This window comes from Homarus americanus, unplaced genomic scaffold, assembly GCF_018991925.1.
Source record: "Homarus americanus isolate GMGI-L3 unplaced genomic scaffold, GMGI_Hamer_2.0 scaffold34921, whole genome shotgun sequence".
Classification (NCBI taxonomy): Eukaryota; Metazoa; Arthropoda; class Malacostraca; order Decapoda; family Nephropidae; genus Homarus; species Homarus americanus.
In genome coordinates this window covers 17,589,933-17,611,118 of record NW_024741901.1, presented here as the reverse complement: position 1 = coordinate 17,611,118, position 21,186 = coordinate 17,589,933, and the positions used below count along the sequence as shown (strand labels likewise).

Genomic DNA, 21,186 nt, shown 5'->3' with positions numbered 1-21,186 from the left:
AGAGTATAGGACAGTGCCCGGGAAGGATAGTGTAGGACAGTGCCAGGGAAGGATAGTATAGGACAGTGCCAGGGAAGGATAGTATAGGACAGTGCCAGCCAGGGATCTAGAGTATAGGACAGTGCCAGGGAAGGATAGTATAGGACAGTGCCAAGGAGGAAGAGTATAGGGCAGTGCCAGGGAGAGTGCCATGGACAAGTTAGAGGGTCGTTAGCGTCACCATATTTAAGTCTCAGGTGATCACAGTCTCTCCCTCTCACTGTCATTTTATGCTTGTTGGGTCCAAAGGGCGGGAGTAGAGGTCTGCCGAGTATGTCTTGAACGTTACCCTCTGTCTGTCTGTTTGTTGGGTGTTTCTGTCTGTCTGTCTGTTGAATGGTCCTGCCTGTCTGCTCGTTTGATAAAGGTGTTAGTGTATTTAATGGTCTATGTTGGGTTCCTTAGAGAGAGAGAGAGAGAGAGAGAGAGAGAGAGAGAGAGAGAGAGAGAGAGAGAGAGAGAGAGAGAGATCACGCCTGGGGAAATGTTTATAAATAAAACTAACATTAATAAACACTAGGGCTCTTCACAACATACTGTACTTAATTGACAAATCCTTTAAGACTACCTGGTAAGGGACCCTCGTCGAGGTGACTGGTCAAATGGGAGCCAGTTATAATAGGCTCCAGACCTAATTGTCACCAGACCTAATAGGCCCCTAGACCTAATAGGCCCCCCCAGACCTAACAGGCCCCCCAGACCTAACAGAACCCAGACCAAATAGTTTCCACTGATTGCCTGTCCTATGCATTAAGTTAGGCTGAGAACTATTGGGACCCGTGAACACTGAGGTGGGTGGAAAAGTGACCCTCATATACTCGCCTCCACACCTCTAAATATTTCATTCTTAAAAACTTTATATAGTACACGTGTGGAGGGAGGGAGGGAGGGAGGGGGGGAGAGAGGAGGAGAAATGGGAAGTTTCTTATCTCTCTCTTTCTCTCACTGTTCAGTCCCAAAACTTCTTCTTCCATCAATAGTTCATTAACGGTGTATGTAAGTTCCACCATGTTTTTCACTACAACGGTACAGCAAAGTACTGTATATTTTTTTCGCATTAAACTGTTATTATTTTATTGTCTAGTCATCACTACATATAACACCACTCATCATCACTACATATAACACCATTTATCATCATTACATATAACACCATTCATCATCACTACATATAACACCATCCATCATCACTACATATAACACCATCCATCATTACTACATATAATACCATCCATCATCTCTACATATAACACCATCCATCATCACTACATACAACACCATCCGTCATCACTACATATAATTCCATCCGTCATCACTACATATAATTCCATCCATCATCACTACATATAATTCCATCCATCATCACTACATATAACACCACCCATCATCACTACATATAACACCATTCATCGTCATATTTAATTACAGGCCCAATTTCGTGTCATCAGCAAATTTACTTATGTTGCTATCTATGCCGATATCTATGTCGTTTATGTATATAATAAATAATAATGGTCCAAGTACTGAGCCTTGGGGAACTCCACTTGTGACGTTGCTCCAATGGGACATAGTGCCATTAATGCTCACTAGCTGTTTCCTGTCCTGTAACCACGCCCTAATCCATTTAAGGATGTCACCTTTGATGCCATGAGCTTCTACCTTTCTAATTAGTCTTTCGTGGGGGACTCTGTCGAAGGCTTTGCTAAAGTCGAGATATACCACATCGTAATTGTGCCCCTCGTCCACCGATTCGAAAACTGATGAAAAGAATGTTAATAGATTAAGTTAGACATGAACGCCCGCTTGTGAAGCCGTGCTGGGAATCATTGAGCATCTTGTGCTTCTCCAGTTGATTTCGAATAGTTTGAAATGATTGCTTCCAGTAATTTGCCTACAATTGATGTTAGACTGATTGGACGGTAGTTAGAGGAGAGTGATGTATCTCCCTTCTTGAAAATCGGTATTACATTCGCTATCCTCCAGGATTCTGGTACTACACCTGTTTTTAAGGACATGTTAAACAACTTTGCTAAGGGCATACCAAGCTCTTCCTTACATTCCTTTAATACTCTGGCAAATATCTCATCGGGATCAGGTGACTTATTAGGCTTTAGTTTGTCTATTTGCTTACTAACATCGTTGCTAGTCACTATTATCTCGCTTAATTTGTTTTCCTCACTGTCTCTGTATAGAGTCGGTTCCTCGGGTATCATGTTTAAATTTTCGGTGGTGAAAACTGTTGAAAAATATTTATTCAGATTATTGCTCATTTCTCCGTCGTTATCAGTTAGCTTGCCGGTATCTGACTGTATTGGTCGAATCTTTTCTCGTGTTTTAGTTTGATACAAATGATAGAATCCCTTGGGGTTTGACTTCGCCTCCCTTGCTATCCTCAGTTCATTATTCTTCTTTGTTTTTTTTATCTCGGTCTTAACTCTACCAGCCAATACCTTATAATAATCTCGGAAGTAAACTTCACGATCATCCGTGAAGAGTAACCTGCTGAAATAGATTACAATACACAGAATATCTGTGTTCGCTCGCCCACACACACACACACACACACAAAATGGGTCTCGTTGCCAAACTTATAAAACTAAACAACAAATTTCCTTACTCTCAACAAAACGTGGGAAATGTTAGTGTGAATCTTCATCATGCGCGCACTGTAAACAACATCTATCGTGTATAACAGTATATTTGGTCCCAAAGACAGGCTGACCCATGACCATGACTGTCACATCACACAGAGAGGACCTTGACGGTCTCTTTCCTGATGACCTGAGTTAAGAAGTGACATTTAAGCAGATTCACCATAACCTCACCTACAGTACATGCCATCACTACATATAACACCATCCATCATCATTACATATAACACCATCCACCATCACTACATAGAACACCATCCATCATCACTACATATGACACCATCCATCATCACTACATATAACAGCATCCATCATCACTACATATAACAGCATCCATCATCACTACTTGTAACACCATCCATCATCACTACACATAACACTATCCATCATCACTACAAATAACACCATCCATCATCACTACATATAATACCATCCATCATCACTACATATAACATCATTCATCATCACTACATATAACACCATCCATCATCACTACATATAACACCAGCCATCATCACTACATATAACACCATCCATCATCACTACTGTACATATAACACCACCCATCACTATATATAACACCACCCATCATCACTACATATAACACCACCCATCATCACTACATATAACACCATCCATTGTCAGATTTAATTACAGGCCCAATTGTGTCATCAGCAAATTTACTTATGTTGCTGTGAAAGCCGATATTCATGTTGTTTTTGTATATAATAAATAATAATGGTCCAAGTACTGAGCCTTTGGGAACACCACTAGTGACGTTACTCCAATGGGATGTAGTGCCGTTAATGCTCACTCGCTGTTTACTGTCCTGTAACCACGCCCTAATCCATTTTAAAATATCACCTTTAATGCCATGAGCCTCCACCTTTCTTCTTAGTCTTTTGTGGGGGACTCTGTCGAAGGCTTTGCTAAAGTCGAGATATACCACATCGTAATTGTGCCCCTCGTCCACCGAGTCGAAAACTGATGAAAAGAATGTTAATAGATTAGTTAGACATGAACGCCCGCTTGTGAAGCCATGCTGGGAATCATTGATCAACTTTTGCGTCTCCAGGTGATTTTGAATAGAGTTTGAAATGATTGCTTCCAGTAATTTGCCTACAATTGATGTTAGACTGATTGGACGGTCGTTAGAGGATAGTGATCTATCTTCCTTCTTGAAAATCAGTATTACATTCGCTATCCTCCAGGATTCTGGTACTACACCTGTTTTTAAGGACATATTAAACAACTTTGCTAAGGGCATACTAATCTCTTCCTTACATTCCTTTAATACTCTGGCAAATATATCATTAGGACCAGGTGACTTATTAGGCTTTAGTTTGTCTATTTGCTTACTAACATCGTTACAAATCACTACTATCTCGCTTAATTTGTTTTCATCACTATCTCTGTATAGAGTCGGTGCCTCGGGTGTCATGTTTAAATTTTCGGTGGTGAAAACTGTTGAAAAATATTTATTCAGATTATTGCTCATTTCTCCGTCGTTATCAGTGAGCTCGCCGGAGTCTGACCGTATTGGTCCAATCTTTCCTTGTGTTTTAGATTGATACATTTGATAGAATCCCTTGGGGTTTGACTTCGCCTCCCTTGCTATCCTCAGCTCATTATTCCTTTTCGCTTTTCTTATCTCGGTCTTAACCCTACCAGCCAACACCTTATAATGGTTTTCGGAAGTAAACTTCACGATCATCCGTGAAGAGTAACCTGCCGAAATAGATTACAACACAGAATATTCAGTTCGCTCGCCCACACACACACACACACACACACAAACACACACACACACACAATGGGTCCTGTTGCCAAACTTATAAACTAAAACAACAAATTTCTTACTCTCAGAAAAAACGGGAAATGCTAGTGTGAATCTTCATCATGCGCTGCATCAAATAACATCTATCGTGGGTATAACAGTATATTTGGTCCCACAGACAGGTTGACCCATGACCAAGGACTGTCACATCACACAGAGGACCTTGACGGCCTCTTTCCTGATGACCTGAGTTAAGAAGTGACATTTTGCCAGATTCACTATAACCTCAAATTTGCCAGCATATGCCATCACTACATATAACACCATCCATCATCATTACATATAACACCATCCACCATCACTAAGACAGAACACCATCCATCATCACTACATATGACACCATCCATCATCACTATATGTAACATCATCCATCATCACTACATATAATACCATCCATCATCACTACATATAACACCATCCATCATCACTACATATAACACCACCCATCATCACTGCATATAACACCATCCATCATCACTATATGTAACATCATCCATCATCACTACATATAACATCATCCATCATCACTACATATAATACCATCCATCATCACTATATATAACACCATCCATCATCACTACATGTAACACCATCCATCATCACTACATATAACACCATCCATCATCACTACATATAACACCATCCATCATCACTACATATAACACCATCCATCATCACTACATATAACACCATCCATCATCACTACATATAACACCATCCATCATCACTACATATAACACCATCCATCATCACTACATATAACACCACGCATCATCACTACATATAATACCATCCATCATCGCTACATATAACACCATCCATCATCACTACATATAACACCATCCATCATCACTACATATAACACATCTATCATCACTGCATATAATACCATCCATCATCACTACATATAACACCATCCACCATCACTACATGTAACACCATCCATCATCACTACATATTACACCATCCATCATCACTACATATAACACCATCCATCACTACATATAACACCATCCATCATCACTACAAAACACCATCCATCATCACTACATATAACATCATCCATCACTACATATAACACCATCCATCATCAATACATATAACACCATCCATCATCACTACATATAACATCATCCATCATCACTACATATAACACCATCCATCATCTCTACATATAACGCATCTATCATCACTACATATAATACCACCCATCATCACTACATATAACACCACCCATCATCTGTACATATAACACATCTATCATCACTACATATAATACTATCCATCATTACTACATATAACACCATCCATCATCACTACATGTAACACCATCCATCATCACTACATATAACACTATCCATCATCACTACATATAACACCACCCATCATCACTACATATATCACCATCCATCATCACTACATATAACACCAACCATCATCACTACATATAACACCAACCATCATCACTACATATAACACCGCCCATCATCACTACATATAACATCATCCATCATCACTACATATAACACCACCCATCATCAATACATATAACATCATCCATCATCACTACATATAACATCATCCATCACCACTACATATAACACCATCCATCATCACTACATATAACATCATCCATCATCACTACATATAACACCATCCATCATCACTACATATAATACCATCCATCATCACTACATATAACACCATCCATCATCACTACCTATAACACCATCCATCATCACTACATATAACACCATCCATCATCACTACATATAACACCATCCATCATCACTACATATAACACCATCCATCAGCACTACATATAACACTATTCATCATTACTACATATAACACTATCTATCATTACTACATATAACACTATCCATCATCACTACATATAACACTATCCATCATCACTACATATAACACCATCCATCATCACTACATATAACACCATCCACATCGTCATTACATATTATACCACTCCATCGTCACTACATATAACACCATCCATCGTTACTACATATAACACCATCCATCATCACTACATATACATTATCCATCATCACTACATATGATACCATCCATCATCACTACATATAACATCATCCATCATTACTACATATAACACCATTCATCATCACTACATATAACACCATCCATCATCACTACATATAACACCATTCATCATCACTACATATAACACCATCCGTCATCACTACATATAACACCATTCATCATCACTACATATAACACCATTCATCATCACTACATATAACACCATCCATCATCACTACATATAACACCATTCATCATCACTACATATAACACCACCCATCATCACTACATATAACACCATCCATCATCACTACATATAACACCATCCATCATCACTACATATAACACCACCCATCATCACTACATATAACACCATCCATCATCACTACACATTACACCATCCATCATCACTACATATAATGCCATCCATCATCACTACACATAACACCATCCATCATCACTACATATAACACCATCCATCATCACTACATATAAAACCATCCATCATCACTACATATAACACCATCCATCATCACTACATATAACACCATCCATCATCACTACATATAACACCATCCATCATCACTACACATAACACCATCCATCATCACTACATATAACATCATCCATCATCACCACATATAACATCATCCATCATCACTACATATAACACCATCCATCACCACTACATATAACACCATCCATCATCACTACACATAACACCATCCATCATCACTACATATAACACCATCCATCATCACTACATATAATACCACCCATCATCACTACACATAACACCATCCATCATCACTACATATAACACCACCCATCAGTGTATAGGATAATAGTGCCAGTGTATAGATAATAGTGCCAGTGTATAGATAATAGTGTCAGTGTATAGATAATAATACAGTGTATAGATAATAGTGCCAGTGTATAGATACAGAGCCAGTGTATAGATAATAGCACAGTGTATAGATAATAATGCCAGTGTATAGATAGCAATAATGCCAGTGTATAGATACAGTGTCAGTGTATAGATAATAATGCCAGTGTATAGATAATAGTGCCAGTGTATAGATAATAGTGCCAGTGTATAGATAATAGTGTCAGTGTATAGATAATAGTGTCAGTGCATAGATAATAGTGCCAGTGTATAGATAATAGTGTCAGTGTATAGATGATAGTGCCAGTGTATAGATAATAGTGCCAGTGTATAGATAATAGTGCCAGTGTATAGATAATAGTGTCAGTGTATAGATAATAGTGTCAGTGTATAGATAATAATGCCAGTGTATAGATAATAGTGCCAGTGTATAGATAATAATGCCAGTGTATAGATAATAGTGCCAGTGTATAGATAATAGTGCCAGTGTATAGATAATAGTGCCAGTGTATAGATAATAATGCCAGTGTATAGATAATAGTGCCAGTGTATAATAGTGCCAGTGTATAGGACACAGTGTCATGAGCAGATAATAATGCCAGTGCATAGATAACAGAGCCATGGCAGATAATAGCAGCCAGTGCATAGATACAGTGCCAGTGCATATGGGCTGAAAAGTGTGCACACACAGTGCCAGTGTATAGACACAGTGTCAGTGCATGGGACACAGTGCCAGTGTATAGATAATAGTGCCAGTGTGCAGATAATAGTGCTAGTGCATAGACACAGTGCCAGTGTATAGATAATAATGCCAGTGTATAGACACAAAGCTGCGTATAGATCATATGTCAGTGTATAGATACAGTTAAAGTGTATAGATAATAGTGTATAGATAATAGTGTCAGGCAGATAATAGTACAGTGCATAGACACAGTGTCAGTGTATAGATACAGTGTGTATAGATACAGTGCCAGTGTATATACAGTGCATAGATACAGTGCAGTGTATAGATACAGTGCTGTGTATAGATAATAGTGCCAGTGTATAGATAATAGTGTCAGTGCATAGATACAGCCAGTGCATAGATACAGTGCCAGTGCATAGGATAATAGTGTCAGTGTATAGATAATAGTGCCAGTATAGATAATAAAGCAGTGTATAGATAGTGCCAGTGTATAGATAATAGCTAAAGTAGTATAGATACAGTAACAGTATGGCTGCGCTGGTGTATAGACACAGTGCCAGTGTATAGATAATAGTGCTGTATAGATAAAGCAGTGTATAGATAATAGTGCCAGTGTATAGATAATAGTGCCAGTGTATAGATAATAGTGCCAGTGTATAGATAATATGCCAGTGTATAGATACAGTGTCAGTGTATAGATAATAGTGTCAGTGTATAGATACAGTGCCAGTGTATAGATAATAGTGCCAGTGTATAGATACAGTGCCAGTATAGATACACAGTGCCAAAGTGCATAGATAATAGTGCCAGTATAGATAATAGTGCCAGTGCAGATACAGTGTCAGTGCATAGATAATAATGCCAGTGCATGGTGACACAGTGCCAGTGTATAGATAATAATGCCAAAGTGTATATAGATAATAGTGCCAGTGTATAGATACAGTGTCAGTATAGATAATAATGCCAGTGTATAGATACAGTGTATAGATACACAGTGTATAGATAATAGTACAGTGTATAGATAATAGCTAGTGTATAGATAATAGTGCCAGTGTATAGATACTAATGCAGTGTATAGATAATAGCAGTGTATAGATAATAGAGTCAGTGTATAGATAATAATGCCAGTGTATAGGATAATAGTGCCAGTGTATAGATAATAATGCCAGTGCATAGATACAGTGTCAGTATAGATACAGCCAGTGTATAGATAATAGTACAGTGTATAGATAATAATGCCAGTGTATAGATACAGTGCCAGTGTATATAACAGTGCTGCGTATAGATACAGTGTCAGTGTATAGACAATAACGCCAGTGCATAGATAATATTCAGTATAGATTACAGTGTATAGATAAGTGCCAGTGTATACAATAGTGCCAGTGTATAGATAATAGTGCAGTGTATAGATAATAAAGTCAGCATACACAGTGTACACAGTGTATAGATACAGCAGTGTGTATAGATAATAGTGCTAGTATAGATACAGTGCCAGTGTATAGATAATATGCCAGTGTATAGATAATAATGCCAGTGTATAGATAATAGTACAGTGTATAGATCATAGTGTCAGTGTATAGATATAGTGCCAGTATAGATATGCTGTGTATAGATATAGTAAAGCAGTGTATAGATACTAGTGTCAGTGTATAGATAATAGTGTCAGTGTATAGATATTAGTGCCAGTGTATAGATACAGTGTCAGTGTATAGATACAGTGTCAGTGTATAGATACAGTACAGTGTATAGATAATAGTGCCAGTGCATAGATAGTGTCAAAGTGCATAGATAACTAGTGCTGTGTATAGATAATAGTGCTGTGTGCATAGATACAGTGTCAGTGTATAGATAATAGTGCCAGTGTATAGATAATAAAGCAGTGTATAGATAATAGTGCCAGTATAGATACAGTGCCAGTGTATAGATAATAGTGCCAGTGCATAGACATAGCAGTGTATAGATACAGTGCCAGTATAGATAATAAAGTTGTGTATAGATAATAGCACAGTATAGATAATAGTGCCAGTGCAGATAATAGTGCAGTGTATAGATAATAGTGTCAGTGCATAGATAATAGTGTCAGTGCATAGATAATAGTGTCAGTGTATGCATACAGTGCCAGTGCATAGATACAGTGCCAGTGCATAGATACAGTGCCAGTGTATAGATACAGTGCCAGTGTATAGATAATAGTGCCAGTAAAAGCAGATAATAGTGCCAGTGTATAGATAATAGTACAGTGTATAGATAATAGCAATGCCAGTGTATAGATACAGTACAGTGTATAGATAATAATGCCAGTGTATAGATAATAGTACAGTGTATAGATACAGTGCATAGATACAATGCTAGTGTATAGAAGCAGTGTATAGATACAGTGTATGATACAGTGCAGTGTATAGACAGTGTCAGTGTATAGATACAGTGCCAGTGTATAGATACAGTGCCAGTGTATAGATACAGTGCCAGTGTATAGATAATAGTGCCAGTATATAGATACAGTGTCAGTGTATAGATAATAATGCCAGGATAGATAATAGTGCCAGTGTATAGATAATAATGCCAGTGCATAGATACAGTGGCCAGTATAGACATATACAGCAGTATAGATAATAGTGCCAGTGCATAGATAATAATGCCAGTGCATGGTGGGGGATGAAGCCAGTGCCAGTGCATAGATACACTAGTGTATAGATACAGTGTCAGCATAGATACACAGTGCATAGATAATAGAGCCAGTGTATAGATACAGTGCTAGTGTAGCAGATACAATGCTAAAGTGTATAGATACAGTACAGTGTATAGATAAATAGTGCAGTATAGACAATGCCAGTGTATAGATAATAATGCCAGTGTATAGATACAGTGCCAGTGTATAGATAATAGTACAGTATAGATAATAATGCCAGTGTATAGATAATAGTGCCAGTGTATAGAGATACACAGTGCATAGGATACAGGAGCTGGTGTATAGGATTACTGAAAAGCAGTGTATAGATATGGAAAATAAAGTGCACAGATACAGTCAGTGTATAGATACAGTGCCAGTGTATGTGATACACGCCAGTGTATAGATACAGTGCCAGTGTATAGATAATAATGCCAGTGTATAGATACAGTGCCAGTGTATAGACACAATGCCAGTGTATAGATAATAGTGCCAGTGTGTATAGATACAGTGTCAGTGTATAGATACAGTCAGTGTATAGATACTAGTGTCAGTGTATAGATACAGTGCCAGTGTATAGACTGTAGTGTCAGTACAGATAATAGTGTCAGTGTATAGATAATAATGCCAGTGTATAGATAAATAGTGTCAGTGTATAGACTATGTGTCAGTGCATAGACACAGTGTCAGTGTATAGATAATAGTGTCAGTGTATAGATAATAATGCCAGTGTATATAGATAATAGTGTCAGTGTATAGATGGCTAGACAGTGTATAGATACAGTGCCAGTGCATAGATCAGTAGTGTCAGTGCACAGATAATAGTGTCAGTATAGATAATAATGCCAGTGTATAGATACAGTGTCAGTGTATAGATAATAGTGCCAGTGTATAGATAATAGCAGTGTATAGATAATAGTACACTGTATAGATAAGAAAGTGCATAGATAATAATGCCAGTGTATAGATACAGTGTGCCAGTGTATAGATACACACAGTGTATATAATAGTGCTAGTATAGATACAGTGCCAGTGTATAGATAATAGTGCCAGTGTATAGATAATAATGCTATGTATAGATAATAGTGCCAGTGTATGATAATAAATACAGTGTATAGATACAGTGCCAGTGTAGCAGATCATAGTGTCAGTGCATAGATACAGTGTCAGTGCATATAATGCCAGTAAGCAGATACTAGTGCCAGTGCATAGATAATAGTGCCAGTGTATAGATAATAGTGTCAGTGTGATAGATACAGTGTCAGTGCATAGATAACAGTGTCAAAGTGCATAGACACAGTGTCAGTGCATAGATACAGTGCCAGTGCATAGATACAGTGTCAGTGTATAACAGTGCCGGGTGCATAGATAATAGTGTCGCGTATAGATAATAGTACAGTGTATAGATAATAGTGTCAGTATAGGATATAGTGTCAGTGTATAGATAATATGCAGTGAATAGATACAGTGCTGCATAGATACAGTGTCAGTGCACAGATAATATGCATAGATAATAGTGCCAGTGTATAGATAATAGTGCCAGTGCATAGATACAGTGCCAGTGCATAGATACAGTGCCAGTGCATAGATACAGTGTCAGCATAGATACAGTGTCAGTACAGATACAGTGCCAGTGTATAGAGATACAGTGTCAGTGCACAGATACAGTGTCAGCACAGATACAGTGCCAGTGCATAGCTAATAGTGCCAGCATAGATACAGTGCCAAGTGCATAGACACAGTGCTGCGCATAGATAATAGTGTCAGTGCAGATGATAGTGCCAGTGTATAGATAATAGTGCCAGTGTATAGATAATAGTGCCAGCATAGATACAAAGTGCCTGTGCATAGATAATAGTGCCAGTGCATAGATACAGTGCTGGGTGCATAGATAATAGTGCCAGTGTATAGATAATAGTGTCAGTGCATAGATACAGTGTCAGCATAGATAATAGTGCCAGTGCATAGATAATAGTGCCAGGTGCATAGATAATAGTGCCAGTGCATAGATACAGTGTCAGTGCATAGATAATAGTACCAGTGTTTAGATAATACCTCTCATCACCACTGACCTGCCATTTGAGTTCAAGTGACTTCAGTTCCCGGTTAAAGTGAGCTTTGCCATGACCATCTACAAAAGCCAGGGACAGTCCCTAAAGATGGTTGGCCTAAACCTGGTGTTTCCTTGCTTCTCTCATGGACAGTTCTATGTTGGATGCTCCAGAGTGGGAACTGGCAAAAATCTGTACATACTTGCTGCTAATTTCAAAACCAAAAATGTGGTCTACCTTAATGCACTACAGTGAGACAATGTGGAGCCTCCCGGAGGGTGGCGTCCTACCGTGGCCTAGCGAAAGAGCCGCCCAGAGGGCGGCGATTCCGCTAGTTGTTTTATATAGATAGATTTCCTTTGATCGCGATCGTGGTGTCAGCTTGTGTTGATAGATATGACTGACGGCGTTCTGCTGACAAAAATCAAACATAAATGTCAGGTATGTGTCACAAACCAGCGTGTGTAATAATAATAATAATAATAATAATAATAATAATAATAATAATAATAATAATAATAATTAACGGTTTATTGAAAGAGCTTGGCAGCCAGAAGGCTGAAAATATACAGTTACATAATTGGGGAATGGGTTTCGAATTACAAATAATATACAAATAACATAAGTGATATTAATAAGATATATAATAACTAGATGGGGAAAAGCTCAAACTACAGGGCATTTCAACATAGTGACAGTGCAAGAAGTAGTATTTACTGGGAGTGAATACACTGGTTTATTATGCATTGATAATTTTTACAATGGTTGGGACTGGGCTGTTCTTATAGCGATCAGTTCTGTGCACGTATGGGCTGGATGCGGTTGTGGTGTCGAACAGCAATTCTCGGGCTAGGGATCTGTGTATGTGTGTGTGTGTGTGTGTGTGTGTGTGTGTGTGTGTAACTGAAAGTGGACAGTGATGATGATGATGATAACGGGGAATTTAATTCATATTACACTTCATCTCACATTACAATATATACATTAATATCAGTCGAGTAAGTTGTATAAAGTTGTATAGTACTTGTCTCCTGACCTTCAGTATTTCCTTAAAGACTTAACAAGAAGTATAGTGAGGATATGTGTTATATACAGTATATGTGTATGTATGTATCTGTGACCGTCCGTCCATCCGCCCTGAGTCACACAGTCAGCGGTGATTGGGAAGTGTTAGAGAGGCAAGAAGGGGAGAGGTAAGTAATAGGGTAGGGAGGGGAGAGGAGAGGAGGGGGTTCAGGGAGGAGACATCGGTAAGTGAAAGGGAGGTATGGGGGAAAGATGGGGAGGAGAAATAGGGAGAAAAGAAGGGGAGGGGTTCAGGGTGGGGTTTTTTAGTTTAGTTTAACAAATTTATTGACAAATCCTGGAGTACAGTTTGCCTATTCCGAGTAATTCAGTCAGGTCTTGACACGTAGGAGGTAAGGAGGGCAGGTAAATGTGGTTTATCAGTATGAGGTGTTGAGGTTGGTGGTTGTACTATGGTAAGGTGGATTAGTATTTGTGGTGGAGAACTGTTGTCTCTCCATATAGTGTGCGTGCGTGCGTGCAGAAAACCTCCATATACTGTAGAGAAACAAACGAAAAATCTTAAATCACAGAAACACTCCCCAGAAGAACACAAACAGAAAATAATAATAGAGGGAAAAAGAAACCCCAAATAAAAGTTACAAGAGGTGACCACACTAGAGACACCCAGAACAGAGGGCGTGACAACCCGTGGACCTGACCATCAGCATAAATATGTAATGTGGAGGAGGTCCCAGCTGCCAGCCACCCAACTAGCCTGACCCAGCCATAAAGACTCTTACCCCCGGCACACAAGAGGCTCACACCAGCCTCTTCACCTCACCCAGTAACTCAAGTGAAGTAATCTGGCCTTAGCACGACACCCTGAACACCTACCTACACGGGACTCAGATGGACAAGACAGTCTTTTATTGAACTGTGGGAAGACAACTGGGAGAAAAAACGGAGTAATCTGGCCACGACACGACAGTCTGAACACGACAGTCTGAACACGACAGTCTGAACATGACAGTCTCTACGGTGAAAGTTTGAGGGACTAAGTAACTGGTCCTCTCTCCCCCAGTCTAAATAGATACATACAGGAGGCAGACCGATGGACATTGTTATGATCTCAATGTCAGTAACTTGGAGGCAATAACTTAACTGGCCACAATATAGACGCTGACACATGTTAACTACCACTTGATTATCTGACCTTAAGGTGCACACAAAGATAAATATTCTGTCAAATAAGAGACTTAACTTAAAGAAAATGAGGTATAAGGGTCATGTAATCAGGTATAAGGAGAGGAGGTATCAGGGGAAGAAAGAAACAGGGATGGGTGACTGACATTTAAAGCTGTGATAATGTCGGATCGAAGGGTTGGTAAAGAGTGGAGGGCCATGGTCGCCAACCCTCAGAGACTCTACATACCTCGACCTAGCGACTTACTGTCAGCCAATACAGTACAAGAAACACCTTGAAGTAGTGGCTATATAACACCTCTCTATATTAATAAGTCACTGACAGCTGAAAGTGAAGAAGGAAATGGTTAAAACACGACTAAAAACCTGAAGGTGTAGAGTGGTTAAAACACACGACAAAAACCTGAAGGTGTAGAGAGGTTAAAACACACGACAAAAAACCTAAAGGTGTAGAGAGGTTAAAACGCGCGACAAAAAACCTGAAGGTGTAGATAGGTTAAAACACGACAAAAACCTGAAGGTGTAGAGAGGTTAAAACACGACAAAATACCTGAAGGTGTAGAGAGATTAAAACACGACAAAAACCTGAAGGTGTAGAGGGGTTAAAACACAAGGCAAAAAACCTAAAGGTGTAGAGAGTTTAAAACACGACAAAAAACCTGAAGGTGTAGAGAGGTTAAAACACACGAAAAAAAACCTGAAGGTGTAGATAGGTTAAAACACGACTAAAAACCTGAAGGTGTAGAGGGGTTAAAACACAAGGCAAAAAACCTAAAGGTGTAGAGAGGTTAAAACACGACAAAAATCTGAAGGCGTAGATAGGTTAAAACACGACAAAAAACCTGAAGGTGTAGATAGGTTCAAACACACGAGAAAACCCTCAAAATCTTTTCAACTCCTCGTGACAGGTGTTGAGGTGACAGAGTGAAGTAATAATTAGGTAATTTCTCTCGCGGGGTTACTTGAGTTTGCACTGGCCCACATCCGGGTCTCTCTAAATATCTTAAAGTGACTTTATTTATAATTTGGAGGAACGATTTAAGGATTTGGAGACCGATTTTTTGTCAGTTCTCAAAAAATATGTTGAAGATTATTAGAATTATTGAATTTTTTGTTTTTTCTTCTCAGTAGTATAAAACATCTCTCACGTTCTCTTTTCATACTTCCCACCCCTTCCCTTCTCACCTCCCTTCTCCTCCTCACCTTTGTTCCTCCCCATTCACCTCCTCTTCCTCCTCTGCACCCTCCTTTCCTCTTCATCCTCCAGCTTCTCCCTCCCCTCCTCCTCCCTCCAGCCACTCTTCCTCCTCCTCCAGCCACTTTTCCTCCACCCACTCTTCTTCCTAGGCCCCTCAGTAAGTTACAGCTGGTTCGCCTCGACAAAAAGAAAGGAAAGATTTAATATTATTTAAGAGGCCGCCAAGTGCCACTGAATCCCCCCTCCTCCTCCTTCCTCCTCCTCCTCCTCCAACCTCGCCCCACAACAGCTCGGAAATAACTAGAATATTTCAGAGCCCTACCCCCAAAAGAACACGAATCCTCCTTTAGGCTTCGGCCCCTACTCCCTCCCCCTAGCTTATCGGCCCTTAGCTTCCAGCCCCGTTAACCCCCGGTCCCCATAGCACCCCTGGCCTCACACCCCTGAGCCCCACACCCCCCGGCCCCTCAGCCCCCCTGTATTCCCCACAAATGGAGCGTAATTGTGGGTCCTCGTAAAACATAGCTTAAATATAATTCACTTTGGGAAACCTAAAAGCTGCCGGGTTTAAAAAGAATTGTAAGTGTAGATCCTTATAACTTATGGCGTCTGAGGGAGGTGGGAGGACGCCTAGCCAGAGTTGTTATTTTAATGGGATATAAGTGTGTGTGTGTGTGTGTGTGTGTGTGTGTGTGTGTGTGTGTGTGTGTGTGTGTGTGTGTGTGTGTGTGTGTGTGTGTTCGTTTATAAATTATACAAGGGAAATATAAACACAGTCAAGTCATTTCTACTCCAGATGAGGAGAATAATTTTTCCTCCTTCATTTTTCCTGTTAATTATCGATAAATAATACGAGGAAAAAGTGGGAGGAAAATATCGCCATTAAGGGGAAATATAATATAAATCATTAGGTAGTTTATTCAGGATTGTTTTTACTGTTAATTGATTTATCATTAAGTTGGACAGGTGAGACGTGTTTGTTGGGGGGGTTAATTAAGGACAGGTGAAATGGTTACACCTTGAACCTTTAGTATTTGTAATGTATGTGTTTGTTTATGAGGCCCAGTGGATGTTTTTGATTTGTGTTCCAGTGGATGTTTTTGTTTGTGTTCCAGTGGATATTTTGTGTTCCAATGGATGTTTTTGTTGTGTGTTTATAGGACATTTGTGTTTATTTTAGTTAGGAAATGAGTTTTTTTTTCTAATGAGGATATTATATATGTGATTTTTATACTATGGTGTGGTTGGGGTATAGTAGTGTGTGTGGGAGGGAATGTGTGTGTGTGTGTGTGGGGGAATGTGTGTGTGTGGAATGTGTGGGGATGAGATGTGTGTGGGGGGATGTATGTGGGGGTGTTGTGTGGGGGGTATGTGTGTGTGGGGGTGTGGGGATGTGTGTGTGTGGGAAGATGTGTGTGGGGGTGTGGGGAGATGTGTGTGTGGGGGGAATGTGGGTCGGGAATGTGTGTGTGGGGAATGTGTGTGTGGGGGTAATGTGTGTGGGGAATGTGTGTGTGGGGAGGGTGTGGGGAGATGTGTGTGTGGGGGAATGTGTGAGTCAGAATGTGTGTGTGGGGAATGTATGTGTGTGTGGTGTGTGTGTGAATGTGTGAGTCTGGAAATGTGTGTGTGGGGAATGTATGTGTGTGGGGGGTATGTGTGTGTGTGGGAATGTGGGTCTGGAAATGTGTGTGTGGGGGTATGTGTGTGTGTGGGGGGGTATGTGTGTGTGTGGGGGGATGTGTGTGTGGGGAAATTGAGAATCTAGTCATTAGTTATAATTGGTGTCTGATATACATATGTAAGGAATACTTCTCTAACATACTTTTTTATTTATTGTTAAAATGTCACAGGTGGGAGGGAATTATTGCCTTGGTAAATATAATTGGAGTTTGTTTACTTACGGTATTTTTTTTTTATTACTGTAAATGATGATGTAAATTATTTTCTGTTTACAAGACGACTATAAGCTATATATATAACAATTAATACAGAAATATACACCCAATAATGACAATTACTATATTTTACATGGGTTATATAATTCATAGTAATGTTGTATTATTTGTAAACTCGTGTACTGTAATGACTCTTGAATTATAGAGCGACTCACCTGGCCTCACTTGACCAGGTGTGTACTTCACTCGAGTCACAAAGGACACCCTCCTCGGCACAAGGACCCTAGATCACATTATTTGTAAATTCCGGTTAAAAATTGCAAGGGTGTAGTGTCGTGTGCTGGCTTTGAAACGTTAGAGTGTTGTGTTGGCAGCGTGGAGAGAGGGTGGTGTTGGTAGCGTGGAGGGAGGGTGGTGTTGGTAGCGTGGAGGGAGGGTGGTGTTGGTAGCGTGGAGGGAGGGTGGTGTTGGTAGCGTGGAGGGAGGAGGGTGGTGTTGGTAGCGTGGAGGGTGGTGTTGGTAGCGTGGAGGGGAGGGTGGTGTTGGTAGCGTGGAGGGTGGGTGGTGTTGGTAGCGTGGAGGGAGGGTGGTGTTGGTAGCGTGGAGAGGGAGGGTGGTGTTGGTAGCGTGGAGGGAGGGTGGTGTTGGTAGCGTGGAGGGAGGGTGGTGTTGGTGGCGTGGAGGTGGTGTTGGTAGCGTGGAGGGAGGGTGGTGTTGGTGGGGAATGGTGTTGGTAGCGTGGAGGGAGGGTGGTGTTGGTAGCGTGGAGGGAGGGTGGTGTTGTGGCGTGGAGAGGGAGGGTGGTGTTGGTAGCGTGGAGGGGAGGTGGTGTTGGTAGCGTGGAGGGAGGGTGGTGTTGGTAGCGTGGAGGGGAGGTGGTGTTGGTTAGCGTGGAGGTGGTGTTGGTAGCGTGGAGAGGTGGTGTTGGTAGCGTGGAGGGAGGGTGGTGTTGGTAGGTGGGTGGTGTTGTGCGTGGAGAGGGAGGGTGGTGTTGGTAGCGTGGAGGAGGGTGGTGTTGGTAGCGTGGAGGAGGGTGGTGTTGGTAGCGTGGAGGGAGGGTGGTGTTGGTAGCGTGGAGGAGGGTGGTGGTGGCGTGGAGGGTGGGTGGTGTTGGTAGCGTGGGAGGGAGGGTGGTGTTGGTAGGTGGGAGGGGAGGGTTGGTGTGTGGAGGGAGGTGGTGTTGAGTAGTGGAGGGTGGGTGGTGTTGGTAGCGTGGAGGAGGTGGTGTTGGTAGTGTGGAGGGTGGTGTTGGCGTGGAGGGGGTGGTGTTGGTAGCGTGGAGGGAGGGTGGTGTTGGTAGCGGGAGGGTGGTGTTGGTAGCGTGGAGGGTGGGTGGTGTTGGTAGCGTGGAGGGTGGTGGTAGCGTGGAGGAGGGTGGTGTTGGTAGCGTGGAGAGGGAGGGTGGTGTTGGTAGCGTGGAGGTGGTGTTGGTAGCGTGGAGGGGTGCGTGGAGGTGGTGTTGGCGTGGAGGAGGGTGTTTTAGGTTAAAAAATTAAAATTTTTCCATATATTTTGGTGTAGTTTTGAGAAAAGTTTGTATTTAATACTTTGAAAACCAATATTTCTTTCATTTTCTTTCTTCCGTAGCAGTCTCTCTCACCCCCTCCACTCTAGACCCGTGTGCTTTCTTTTTATATCTTTTACTATTACATTATCTAATGAATCTTCCTCACTTTAATATTATTAAATAATAATAATAACAATGTTGTAAATTATATTATTATTATTATTATTATTATTATTATTATTATTATTATTATTGTTATTATTATTAGTCATTATTGTTATTATTATTATTATTATTATTATTATTATTATTATTATTATTATTATTATTATTATTGTTATTATTATTACTGTCATTATTATTGTTATTATTATTATTATTATTATTATTGTTATTATTATTATTATTATTATTATAATTATAATTTATTATTATTATTATTATTATTATTATTATTATTATTATTATTATTATTTTATTATTATTATTAGGCTTTAATAAAATATTTTAATTTTCGGTGTTACTTTTATAATTAATACTGATGAATATTTATAACAATAATACCAAGTAATACTTTCTGGTTATGGTATTAAAGCCCACGTTTTGCCTTGGAGAAACATCATATTTGAAGCAAATTGATTGTTTAGCTATTAATCTATCTTCCTGTAATAATGTGTATAATTTTGGTATAATAATATTTAAATTATTATTTTTAACCTATTTAGACCTATTTCTGTGTCTGTCTTATATATTTTCCTGCCCTTATTCACGATTTCAAGAACCTAAACATCCGGGCTTTACTACTACTACTACTACGAATAGTAATAATAAAAACAATGGATGAGTCCGTCCGTCCGTCCGTCCGTCCGGCCTGGTGGTGTCGGGGTACTGGGAGGCAGTGATGTTACTCGGGTGTGCTGGGCCGGTCTGGTACACCGTTACTTCACATAACAACAGACGGCATTGTGCGATACCTTGGTGGTGTTAAAGGAGGGTTGACCGCTCAGATGGGCCCCAAACCTAACATAACCAATCCTAATGGGCCCCAAACGTAACCTATTATACCTGGGGCCCATTACCAATTTGTTCAGCCCAACCCAACACATCCAAACCAAACCCAACCTAATCTGTAAATTGATTGGCCCTTATCCTAACATGCCTTTGTCCTAATACGCCCTTATCCTAATACGCCCTTATCCTAACACGCCCTTATCCTAACACGCCCTTATCCTACACGCCCTTATCCTAACACGCCCTTATCCTAACACGCCCTTATCCTAACACGCCTTATCCTAATACGCCTTATCCTAACACGCCTTATCCATACGAGTCCTTCACTCCCAATGGACCCTTATCCTAGTTGTCAATTTGGGGTCCTATTTTCACTCGGACCAACATCCTTAAGGGGTACTGGTTCCCTCACTCATAAGATTAATTGTGGAGTAGAAGGATGGAGTAGGGAGTAGCAGGATGTAGTAGGGAGTAGCAGGATGTAGG

General features: G+C 40.1%; 1 protein-coding gene across 1 annotated transcript in view; it reads left to right on the top strand.

Moving 5' to 3' along the window:
- LOC121876137 (mRNA decay activator protein ZFP36L3-like) overlaps positions 1 to 21,186 on the top strand; it is a 52,694-nt gene that overhangs the window by 727 nt on the left and 30,781 nt on the right. The window lies entirely within an intron of this gene.